The sequence below is a fragment of the Rhodnius prolixus genome, unplaced genomic scaffold (assembly GCF_049639745.1).
Source record: "Rhodnius prolixus isolate KJV_2025 unplaced genomic scaffold, Rpr scaffold_2, whole genome shotgun sequence".
Lineage (NCBI taxonomy): Eukaryota > Metazoa > Arthropoda > Insecta > Hemiptera > Reduviidae > Rhodnius > Rhodnius prolixus.
In genome coordinates, this window is record NW_027411592.1 from 7408157 (window position 1) to 7421029 (window position 12873).

At 35.2% G+C, this 12873-nt stretch overlaps 1 protein-coding gene across 4 annotated transcripts in view; it reads right to left on the bottom strand.

Moving 5' to 3' along the window:
- The window catches only part of alpha-Man-IIb (alpha-Mannosidase class II b), a 91826-nt gene that overhangs the window by 73947 nt on the left and 5006 nt on the right, over window positions 1-12873 (bottom strand). For 2 of the 4 annotated variants that reach the window (XM_074117501.1, XM_074117502.1), the window contains exon 2: window positions 1959-2080. The exons of the other annotated variants lie outside the window; for them this stretch is intronic. The gene's annotated coding sequence lies outside the window, so the exon portion shown is untranslated. The remainder of the gene's footprint in view (window positions 1-1958; window positions 2081-12873) is intronic. 4 annotated transcript variants of the gene reach the window in all.

The following is a 12873-nucleotide window of genomic DNA, read 5'->3' on the forward strand; positions in this document are numbered from 1 at the left end:
CTTATTATTACTTATATACATTTATTTACTTCTTGCAGAAAATCGAAATTTGAAAATGGTCGCAGGAGCAAAACTTAGTATCGATAGATCGATTTTTTAGTTTTTATATTTCTCAACTCGGGTAAAGACTGAACGCTTTGGTTTGAAAATTGATTTTCTGAATTAGAAAGTTGAAAACTTTATGAAGAGAAAAGTCTTGTGAGTAGTAGCAGGTTTTTGGTTTCATGCCACAATGACAAAAGACAGGCACTTCCTTCAAAATAACTAGCCATTAATAATTGCATAATTATCATTTAGTAAATATTTATTTAATAAATGCAAGAGATATGCACTTGGTACACCTAAAAAGATACACTTGAGATTATTTTATTAATAAAAATATCGCTTATATAGACACTTGTATAGCGATAAATAATATGAGCTCGGAAAATTCCTAGCGCGACAAGGAAAACTAAGACAAGGCTCGACTTCCCTGTGTTCTCTAATCTCGCAAAAAAATAAAATTATAAACCTCTATAATTTTCTGCTAAGATATGTATGTAGTGAAGGCAATATCCAAGATATAGATACTATAATACAATATTTACAATAATTACTCATAAGAGAGAAGATACGCACACTGCGGGTACTGGTAGCGAAGTGCTCCACCTCGCTCTACGCCGGTACCATTATTCTTGTGGACTTTACTGTACTGTCGGGCTAAATCTAACAATATACCCGGTGATAATCTTTTATTCGGTATTTTTAAGCTACCCTGGTTACAATAAATCTCTTGGTAAGAATACATATTGGCCAAATTGCAAGGCCAAAATGCAGATTCGAGTAGATCAGCTGATTTGTAATAATACTCGTGTGTTTTAAACTTCCGTTTTCAAAAGGTTTTTTAGTAATCACTTTAATATTAATAAATTTAAAGGAAAGACTAATTTATTATTCTATGGCGCGTAAAGATTGAAGGCAAACTAATAAAATTTTCTCATCTTAATAAAATAGAGAATATCCTGCTTCTTTTTTTGCCTTCCTTTTGTCACTTGTTGATATATTTTTAATGAAATTCGTGCGGCGTACTGTGCGTTGTTGAAGTCAGCACTTGTCACCTGTCAATGAACGAGTGTCACCCGCCAAAGTTCAGAAATAATTATATTTTTGAAAAAGAATCACTACCATATATAATCAAATAAAACGCAACCTACTGCATATCATGCACTTTGATTTTAATCATTTAAAAATAATAAAAGATATGCAGTTTTGTTAAATGCATTTTTTGGAAGAGTTCTCTAGAATGGGAGTGATGTTAGGTTTACCTCTTTTAAGAGGAGAATATGTATCTTTCAGGAGGTTTCGGTGATTAGCTTTCCACAATTATGGCCATTGTATTGTAGTGAATCAAATTTAATTATGAAGATCCTTGACAAATCGTAAAGACCCACAAGATCTGGATTCGAGTACCCCTTAAATTTTTCTCTCAAGTAAGAGGATTTATTCTTTATTGAACAGTAATGGAGGGTATGGACTTGAAGAAGAGAACACTCTCTAGTGGCGAACAGTGAACTGTAAGAGCACCGAATGGACGCTTTCTTTTTAAACTTCAGTGATGACCCAGCGTCAGTTCAGGGTATACTGAAACATTTAGGTTCCTTGGAGCATTTCAGCTGGAGAGATTGGACCTCAGGGTCAGTTTCCATATAAATTCTCTATGTTGGCCAACCGAACCGTCCAATCGTTAATAGGCTGGGAGGTGTCTTAACCCGGAGTTTCCTGCTAATAGATCTACCAGGATCGGCATAATAAGCTTCTATGATAAGGCTTCGGATTCTATTGTTAGAATCTAATCTAACACTCATTGAATTGTTAATTCTTGACATAAACAAAGTCACCAAAAAAAAAAAAAAAAAGTTACGCACATAAAAGCGACAGCTGATAACAGTCGCATAAAAGTTAAACAAACAATTTATAACCTTACTGTCCTAAGAAGGAGATTACATTGTTTGTACGCAAATCAGGTTCCAGGGTAGAGGCGACGTAAGGCGAGCTTCATTCCCAACTTCATTTCAGGAGCTTTCAGTGATCAGATTTTCCCCTAAAAAGGATAATTGTTGTCAATCAATTTAATTATGAAGTTGATAATTTCCAATGTCAAAGAAAATTTAAAAATTAGGACTTTAATTCTGCAGTCAGAATGAATATTGAATTTCAGAGCAGATTGTTAACGAAAGCGAGGTGGTATCGATACCGTCTTGGTGTTACACACACTTCCAGCTGGATAGAAATATGGCCAAGAGGATATTCAAACTTATCTCAGATAAAATCTCTTTTTTCTTCGTTTTTTGGTCAGAACTTCTGTTGTGGTTTGTGGGAGGTTGAAGATAAGAGAAGGTCGATAGGGACATAAAGAAGTTGCAGCTCCTAAATAGCTGGACCACACCATCCATCCACTCTCAACGCCCTCACTTCCTTCTAATGAGTGTGCTTCTATTTCTTCTGCTCTCCCACCCTCCCTACTACTTCACAAGAGTAAAAGTGAGGAAACCTTTTCGATGATATAAATTTTCTGTAGAAGAACATTCAGCACAAAATGGTGCCTTTCACTTGGAGGTAAAAAAAGAGAATTGCCCACGATATTTAACACCACAAACAATGAAGAGAACCAGCAGATATTGTCCGTTTTGGTGTTGCACCGCCGCCAAACTCGTGAGATGCCGCAGTAATTAACGCACTTAGAAAGGACCATGTTTTCAAGGTTGAATAGAAGTTAACAGCGTGTAGCACCCCTCTCAACTTCATTCAACCACTCAAACGCTAAAGAAAATTCCAACTTACATCCAGAAATTGACCGGTAACCAATAAAATAGATTCTGTAATCAACATTTTTCATTTTTTCTTACCCTACACAACAGGACATGATAAAATCGTGCAGATTATCGTGTTTATGATGCGTGTGGTTAGTTAGCATAACTGAAAAATGAAAAATTGCACAAAGTCAAAATCTGATATTTAATTTAGATAAATTTTAGTTTCGGCACCATTTTCTATAAACAGGAAATGGATTATAGATTCCGTGGATATTCAATTATAAGGTCTTCATAGGGAGTCGATGGTTAAGATATACCTCTATAGTGCCTTTTTTGTTTAATGTACGCGTCCTATTCATACAATACATGATATCTAGCCTTACCATTTTTATTACATCATATTAATGAAAATTCAACGAAATACAACAAAAACAATGGTTATGAACGGAAGTGGACATTTTCCGAAGAGGATTTTCACAGATTTCCGCGAATTGTTTTTCTTAATTACTTCCGTTTGATTTCTCTAATCTTAGAGTATTAACTGCTCATGTAATATACATATCTATTGTTTCAAACTTTTCCAGTAAATTTCGTGAGAATTTTATAGTATATATTACATTTTATATAGCTGAAAATAAATATGTATATAAAATATATATATATAAAATCCGGTTTGAAGAAAATCACTTGACCAGAAATGTCAACCAGTCTACAGAACGATTTCCTTTTAGCTTCATTATTTCGGTCAACTCAGATTAATACGTCACGTTATCGTTGTATTTATGAAAATTGATATTTTACGTGGGGTTCCGGTGATGCTTCCTTTAAAAGCCCGCTCACCGTAGTGAAGGAAAATGACTTTGATTTTAATGCCAACTCCAAGGTTGCCGAATAATTAGAGGAATTTGGTAAAATAGTTGTGTTAATAATAAAACAATAGAAATATTTTCAACCTTTTTGTATGTATAAAGCTAAAAATAAAAACTGAAGTTATTTCAAAGCGCTGGAGGCTATTCTCAGCGTGAGAGACAGCCTGTTATCAACTATTTAGCTAAGCTTCAATAACAAATAACTTATTTGGAAAAGTAGTATGCAAACTATTTGACCCGGCCTAAAATTCTCTGTGTATTACACCAGCTCAGATCCTTTATGTAAATACTTTTCTTCTCAGACACCACAACTTGGTTGGGAAATTCCAAATTCCAACTATGTTAGATTATTTTGTCCTAGATTTCTGCTTGTTCATGGAATTCTTACTTACAGAAAAAAACAGGAAATGTCGAAGAGTTATTTGCTGCGCATACTTTTTAAAGATCATCTGCAGAAGAACTAAATCTCTAAATGAAAGTTATTCAATCAAAGTAAAATTTAAGTTGCTCAAGAAAAGTTAAGTACAGTGACTGTAAGTTATGAGTACATCATGCACAAAAATCTGATCACATTCAAATCATTTTCTCTTATACTGTATGATTTCCTTAAATTTAAATGCGTTCATTATTGCAAAGTTCACATTTCGATACTGAGTTTCCCCAAAACATCATGTTTTGAGAATCGTCGAGTTCGACAAAATTTTGCTTGTATTATATATTTATAGTAGGTATATAAGTGGAACCCGTTGCTAACAGTGTTAACCAGTTCGTTTCGAAAGGTTACACAATGAAAGCTTCTTGTTCGTTGAAGGGTAATCACTTTAAAATTTTAAAAATTTAAAGCTGTCTTTTGTTTTAACGATACAACACTCAGAAGCTAATAATAATAATAATAATAATAGGCGATAATAATAATAATAGGTAATAATAATAATAATAGGTAATAATAATAATAATAAATAATAATGATATATTATTTATATAGTATATCTAAGCGTTAAGCTAACCAACCTTGCCTATCTGTATTGCATATATAACTGTCTAGCATGGTGGCAAAGTCGCCAGTCACCGAAACGCGACAAAGTTTGCTTAATTTTGTTTAAACCCTAATCGCTTGTTACAGAAAGTATTGTAAACAGACCGATTTTCGATTCTGAATTCAAATCGATTGAGATTCACTGAGCAAGTATAAGTGTTTGTTTTGTACAAATTGATCTGTGTGTTTTGTCTGTTATCTGTCTTTGTGGGAGTGTTTAACTTTTTCCATATTAGGTGTGGTATGTGCAAGAGATCCGACAATAGTAAACTTTTTGAATAAGAACTTCTCAAAAAATGTGAGACCTTAAATGTGGTACTTTAAATTGGGCACGTTTAGCTTTAAAACTGTTATTAGAATGGAGATAAAAGATAATAAAAAGATTTTTCTCCTGCGAATTTCCGTTTAAGAGATATTCTACCCACAGGAAGACTTACACAAACTGAGCTAATATTTTCAAAAAAAAGAAAATACATTTCGTCCTGGCTACCTCAAAAACCAGCATTTCAAGTGAACAAGTTTATTTTGGAAAATCTAGTGAATGAAAAGCCGCTTCTTACTGACTAGAAGCGATAGTAAAACAAACAAAAAGAAAAAGAAAGCATAACGGCGGGGTAAAAAAAGTGTGAACTTTGGGCAAGCGACGTTAGAAGAGTGGTAGAGAGGGTAGACGGAAGCAAACTGGTGCTTAGGCGTGAGAAGACGAAGAGGAGAAGAGAGAGAGAGAGATGACTGGAAAACTCTGTCCACCGGAGAGTAGTTAGTAGAGCCGAGACCAAGAGCATTGCGCAGATCAAAGATCGCCTTAATGATGAAGCTCATGGCTTGCGGGCAGCAGTATTGGCGGCGATCGAGAAGAGTGAGGCTATATAATACACCCTCCATAAAGTAGGAAAAGTTCTCCCACCTAAATAAGAACTAGGCGGAAACAAAAAGAAGGATGGAATCCATTATCCATGGAGGAGGATGCACTGAATTCAAAGCGATCGACAATTTAAAAAAAAAAGAAAGAAGTAAATTAATGCCCTCAAAGTTGAGATGAAAAATTGGGGGTAATCAATAATTCCATAATTAGCTATAAATTCCTTTAAAAATAAAAATTGGAAAACTTCTCCACTCCAGATCCTGCGGCCACTCCAGATCCTGCGGCCACAACAGATCCTGCGGCCACAACAGATCCTGCGGCCACAACAGATCCTGCGGCCACAACAGATCCTGCGGCCACTCCAGATCCTGCGGCCACAACAGATCCTGCGGCCACAACAGATCCTGCGGCCACAACAGATCCTGCGGCCACAACAGATCCTGCGGCCACAACAGATCGCTGCTGCACTCCACCCTCTAGCCATCCTCTCTTTCTTCTAATTTTAATGGAAAAATTCTGCAGCAGTTGTTTTCAATGTTTTCCGTTATTATTAAAAAGTAAAAATTAAATTTTATTCAAATTAAAGCTTGCCATGAACTTCGTGGAAACAATGAAATCCCACTATTCAATTATACTCTCTTTCTGTGTCTTTTCCCCATAAATTTAATTTAGATTTAAATTATTTTCAAGTCTTAAAGAAGAGCTTGATGACAGAGGTTTTAGAAAATAATTAGAATAGAATGGAGTTAATAATTTCTCTATATCTTCCGCTAAGAAGAAGCATTGTGAACTTGTCAAATTATCCCATTGATCTCGGTATCGAATATTTCGAGTATCTCCAGAGTTACGAAACTATGGTTTTTAGAAAAATGGGAGGAATTTAGTTGTGAACACTGCGACAAACTCAAACTTTATATTTCGGTATGGGTACCTAAGCCAACAAAATATGCTTCATTATAGCAAGAATTAAATGATACATTAAAACTGTTATTGGAAGTTATAACTTAAATAATTAAAAATAATAATAATAATAATAGGTAATAATAATAATAGCTAATAATAATAATAGCTAATAATAAAAATAATAATAACAATAATAATAGGTGATAATAATAATAGCTAATAATAAAAATAATAATAACAATAATAATAGGTGATAATAATAATAATTTCTGTTAGAACAAAATATCTAACTTAGAACCTTGAGAATGAAGCACTAAGGCAAAGTTATGGGCGTTTTGTTTTAGAGTTTCGAAGCCATTTTTCGTTTTTTGCACTTCATCAAAATGGCAGGCTAACTTATAAAGTAAAGTTTTACCTACAATATTTTTCAAATTTAAGACGAGCCATATTGCAGTTATAAATCTGTGTATTACGGCGGAACATATAAACATGCCAAGCAAAGAACAAGGAGAAATGGCCGCAAGCAACTGTTGTGCGCTTGAGTCAAAGCAAGATCCAAGCTACGTGTTTGGCGATTCTGTCTGTAAGTGCAGGTTTCCAAATTTTATTGCAATCTACTATTGTAGTTGCAGTGTAATTTACTCAATTTAAATTATAGTTTTATACACACAAAAAAAAATAGTAATAAATAATTTGGTTGAAGTGATTTCGATGTTAAAACAGATGCAGAAATTCTTCACTAGTAGCCCCGAGAGATCTAATTTGAGCAGATGTCTAGAATGTGAGCCTCTAATGACAACTTGTAAGGTGTGAGAAAACTTTCTCATGGTTTCTTCAGCCTAACCTTTTTGATTAAAATAAAATACTTAAACCACATAGAGCACTATAGACGCCACATAATCTCAACAAAAAGTAGCTTCGCATTTTTTGGAATCCAGGCCCCATTATCCTTTAGATCTATCTTGGGCATTTTTCAAGTTTAGGGAAGCCATGGTTTTTAATTTTTTTTCCTCAACATGGCTCAGATGATTTTTTTCAGAATTTCTTACATACACAATAACTTTTCTTTGAATAATTGTTCTGAGAAAATCCCTTTTTATGGAATTTTTTTAATGGAAAGAGGATAGAGGAAAGTGCCACTGGCGAGGTTAAGTGTCAAGTTTTTTTAAATTTTGATAAAATTTACGACTGAAGTTCATAAATTTAGAAAAGAAGGTTTTTCTTTCTATAGTAATATTTTGCTTCAGCTTGTGTACCCCAAGACATTACCTTCAAACTCTGAGATTAGAGCACCCTCTCTCCTGTATAGAAGTTTTATTATTCCAGACTGAATGCCAGTTTCGACGGACAGACGATGTTACGTCAACCTGAACTGAATACTGATACTTTACAAAGAAGATAGTGATCTAGTTTTCCTTAAGGTCGTGCAACCTTGCCTGGAAATCTGTGAGAACTTAACTGCTCTTAACTTCCAATTTGTTTAAAGTTATTTCTTTTCTTTAAGTCGCGCAGGTTGAATGGAATATTTACAAATCTGGAATGTAGCCTCACATGAGTTCCTCTAATTACAATCTCAAGCTACCTACTTATTTTATTATTGTTTTCAACTAGGAATTTCAAAAAATATTCAGTTCTTAGTACCAATATACACTCAGTAAAACCGTACATTATTCTTCTGCGGTACGTTAGAGGGACGTTCAAAATGCCCTAACAACAAATTTTCCTTTAGTAAAGCTTTAAATAAAAATGAAAGTTACGCGCGCGCAACTACAATTTAAATAAATTAGTTTTGAAAAATCATAGAAGTTTTCAAAATGAAACTCTCAGAAAAATGCAATCAGTTAAGTGGGGTTCTTCCGGTACAGTCTTATACAAAACTCTGAGTTCTTTTGAAATTTCTTCAAAGCCATTTCACCTTCTTAATAGTATAAAAGAGATAAGATCGTACATATCACTTAAATGGTACATCACAGAGGAAGTTTATCCAATTTAGGATGGCCAAATTTACCAGATCAAAAAGATGCCCAAAAAAAAGTAATATCGGTAATGCGAGTACATCCTATATCAGTGGCAAAGAAAACGGTACATTTGGGTATATTTATTGTTGGACTTTGGGCTTATTGAGTCTGTGTTTCGAGTATTGCAGAATAGATGAAGTGGGCCTCACAGACGGATGTGGGCTACCTCTCACCAAGATTACTGTACCAATAGGGCCTGTAAGAGTTTTATGAGAGACAGGGGAATATTCCCTCTGGATTTACAACTGTATAAAAAAGTAATACATAATAAATAAATGGCTTGCTGTATGTATCCAGAATGTATAATGAGTAGATAAGCTGGTGGTAATATCTAAAAATAATTCCCTCTTATTCCAATTCTCGCGCTCCTAACTGAATAAATTGAAAAATATTCTTCAATATTTAAACGAATTCTTAAATATTTATTTTCTCAAGTTATCTATAAAAATCAACGCATGAATGCATATGTGCATTATTTTATGTTGTAGGCGAAGTATGTAAAACGTTGCACCAATTGTGGCTTCATTACTGCACAGATAATAAAATTTACAAGAGAAGAAAAAGGAAATGTAGCACTTAGGACGTAACGTCACAACTTTTCTAGGACCAGCCTGGAATCATAGATCTCTAAGAAATGTGTAATTAGTAGATAGGCTCAGTTCTAATGGCGATCCGGTCAATGTAACATTAGTGGGAATTGTACGTGTTCTATGGGAAGAACTTCTCACACAAGTGACAGGCTTTTTGCTGAACAAACGGTTTACCAACACTAAAACTAAACCATTCGTTAAATTAACAGATCTGTTCAAGTGATCTTTAACACTGCAAACGAACTGTGAAGATGACGTATGCTTCAAGGGAAAACTCTTACATCACCACAAATCTGGTTACGTGAGGTACAGCTGGTAAAATCAACTGACATTTAAAATCATAATTTTATTAAATCTTTGATTAAATTCATAAAATACAAACACTCAAACAAAATTAGAAGTTATTTAGGAAACAATCACTATAAAGCGACATAAGAAAACAGTTTAGCCAACTACGCCATGAGGATAACTCAGTTGTAACAGCTTAATAAATTGATAAATTCTACTGACAAGAAACTTTAGAAGGAACCTTAGAGAGAAGAGTCTTATATAGGATTTAAAGCTGTACAAAACATCAAGTCTATATTTTAAAGCTAATTCTAGACGGTAATGAGATACAAATTTAAATAAGCATTACGGGATGTGTTAACAGGATATACGATGCACATAGCGCGGAACTTTCAGCAAAGTACAAATCACTAGCTACAAAACGAAGAAGAAGAAGAAGACCAGAGAAAGAGAGATTTGGATAATATCGCCAGAGAAAGAAGTGAATGGAAAGAGGCCAAGTATCTCCAGCCTGAACTGGAAACTGGGAGCAGGTTATATCCTTATCATCCCTGCCTTTGTTTTTGGTAAAGCCTCTTTGACCGCAAGGCCGCTAATACTGTGACGACACGAATAACTAAGTAAGCAATCCATAACAGTGCCAAGAAGGATCAGCCCTATCTAAAGTACCCTTACAATCCCTACCTTTAGACCCTTTCAAACTACCCACCAAGTATCCTCAATGCACACAGTTTAATTTCTTTTACATCAATAACAGAATCCAACATCTACATACTCTAATGCGGATGGAGATTTGGAGATTCACCGGAAATATCTGTTTTGTAGTTTTCTGGGTACGAAAAAGTGTATTTTACAAATTGGTCTCCGTGATTGATGTATCTGTCTCTGTGTGTATGTAACCTAAAACAAAAAAATGAATAAACTTGAGATTTGGAGATCGCTTAGGTTCCGGTGCAGGGGAGGCCTCAATAAGGCTTTGGTCCAAATCGGTCATTTACTCAATTAAGTTTTCACGAAATAAGTTTTTTGGATTTTCTCGCAAACGACGCCAACGATTTCCTTTAAATTCGATTACTAATCGCTTCTATAAATTTTATTTTAAACGTTTTCCCAGGGGTTGGTCAGACTGTCCTCGTAAGTGCCCTTCCTGTTTTGTTATTCTCTCCACTATCAATAAGAATCTAATGTTTATTGTCTGCAGATAAATGAATTGTAGAAGCTCGAAGGTTGCGGTACACTGCTTTCTAATTTGCGCGTCTTACGCGTTTTATTTTCAACAGTGACAACTAAAGTATTGAATTCGTTATTCTTTTGAAGGAAACTTACGTGAAGAAAGGCCAAAAAACACAGATCTATCCAGAATATACAGGAAATTGCTGACATTGTAGGCAACTCAGAAGCCACAGTTCACTCCATTTTATATATCAGAAATTAAATCTGAGCAAGATTCTTTTCGCAACATGGTGGCCGCTTTTGTTAAATGCTGGACAAAAATTAATTTCGCAGCAATGTTTGGACAAGTTTTAAAAATAATCATTCTGATTTCGTGTGTCCACCACTCCAGATCTGTGCAATGGGTGACAACTGATTACCCGTCACTAAAAAAAGCCTTGGTCCATTTCATCTAACGACAGATGAAGACCATATTTTCCGGGATGCAATAGAGATTTTGTTTTTATTTTTTCTTATTAAAGGCATGCAACAATTACTGGTGAATATATAGCGAGTTGTTAGAGCAGCAGGATAGGAAAAAAAGGAGACTTGGACAAATGTGCTTTGGTAAACTGTGGGATTTTAAGTCCGAATCGATGTAACATCCACCGTATCAGATATGGTATTTCTGTCTTCCACCTATTGCCGAATCTAAAGAATTAATATCACCCACAAACAGAAAATCGCCTAAATACCACTTTTTCAAACTCAGGAAAAAATTTGACACAGGAAGCAATACCACCTCTTACCAGCAATAGGGAAAAGAAAAATAGAAACATTTCAAATCCCTCGAGAAGAAGAAAAAAAGGACCAAATGCTCGAGATGATATACTAGCGAAAGAAAGGTATTGGCTAGAAAGTGCAAGAAGAAGTAGAAGAAAAAAAAAAAAAATAGAAAGGAACTATTTGCAATGTTGCCAACTTTGGTTCGATTTTGGCAAGGAACAAGGGCCAACCTTTATTAAGGAGGGCTGGCTGTTTGATTAAAAAGGAAATTGAGAGGCAGTGAATGTGCGAGAGAGATGAGGGTGACGTAAAGATGAAGAAAGAAGATGATGACACTATCCGACTGCTGCTGGAGTCTGCCCAGTAGTTACCGTGTCCATCTAGCCACCCTATCTGACTGCAAGTACTCACTGGCAGCCTACCTGCCTGCCTTATTAGTACTCCTCGTTTTCTTTCTCTTTCTATCTCAGTCTAGCATTGCTTTACTTCGAAACGATGCTCGTACATGACAAGAAGTATCACCACCTGTACACTATTTGAAATAAATTCTACAGCAATGTAGCGTGTTTACTTAATGTGGACAGTCCCCAAATGTTATAAACTCGAGGCCAAATCTAAATAACATTTTTCAATTTCAATGGCACAAACGCTTGAGATTACTCTCCAAATTAACAATCCTGGTAAAAACTTACAAATAATAGTGATTAGTTTTTTTTTTCATTAAAGTACGTCATATCTGAGATCACTATCGTCTAAAGACTTTTTACTGCTGGTCTCCGGAGAGGAAAGCGCGAAAGAACTTAAAACCGGTACCAAGAGATTGTTTTTGGCCGTCCAACAAACACACTAAAGAGGAAAATTTGATCCAAAAGGATCCTGGCCGTTGTAATGACGAATTGGCCAAAGTATGGACAGCAGCAACTAGTACACAGATGTCACAGACCTTTGATGATTGCAATAGGTTTTAAATCACTCGTGAGAAGAGTCTACGGTTCAGTAGTAATCGTTAAATTATCAGCAAGGATATTGTTGATTCAATCGATTTATTTAATATATTTGAAGGGAGATAAAAAAAGTAGCAAACTTGTGGGAAGTGGCCGCGCATATCTAAAGCAGCAGTAACGGCCGTGTTCATTCTTTGGGAAAACAAGTTTTTCGTACGCATGACTTGGAATTTCTGACGCACAGAGATGTATGAGATCAAGCAGATCGATAGTTGAATAATCAATCAGATGCCGGCACACGAAGCTTCTCAGGAGGGAGAGGGGAAGTCAGGTTTCACCCACCCCACTTTCCCTCGCTAATATTCTTACAATTCGCCAAATCCCAAATCTCAAACAATTACTTAAAATTATGCAGTTGGTAGAGTCGAACATTATTCGGATTCGGGTAGACTATCTCATTCCGTCCCTGAGCCATCCACAAATGAATTTTTGTTTTTAGAAAAATTATGGAATAAATCCCAAGTTCAGAGAAAATTGTAGGAGATGATTGTAGGAGAAACACTTGGATTGCCACTTCCGGTGTAGGGATTTGGACACTTAAGTTTAATTGAAATTCCGAACGAAAACGTT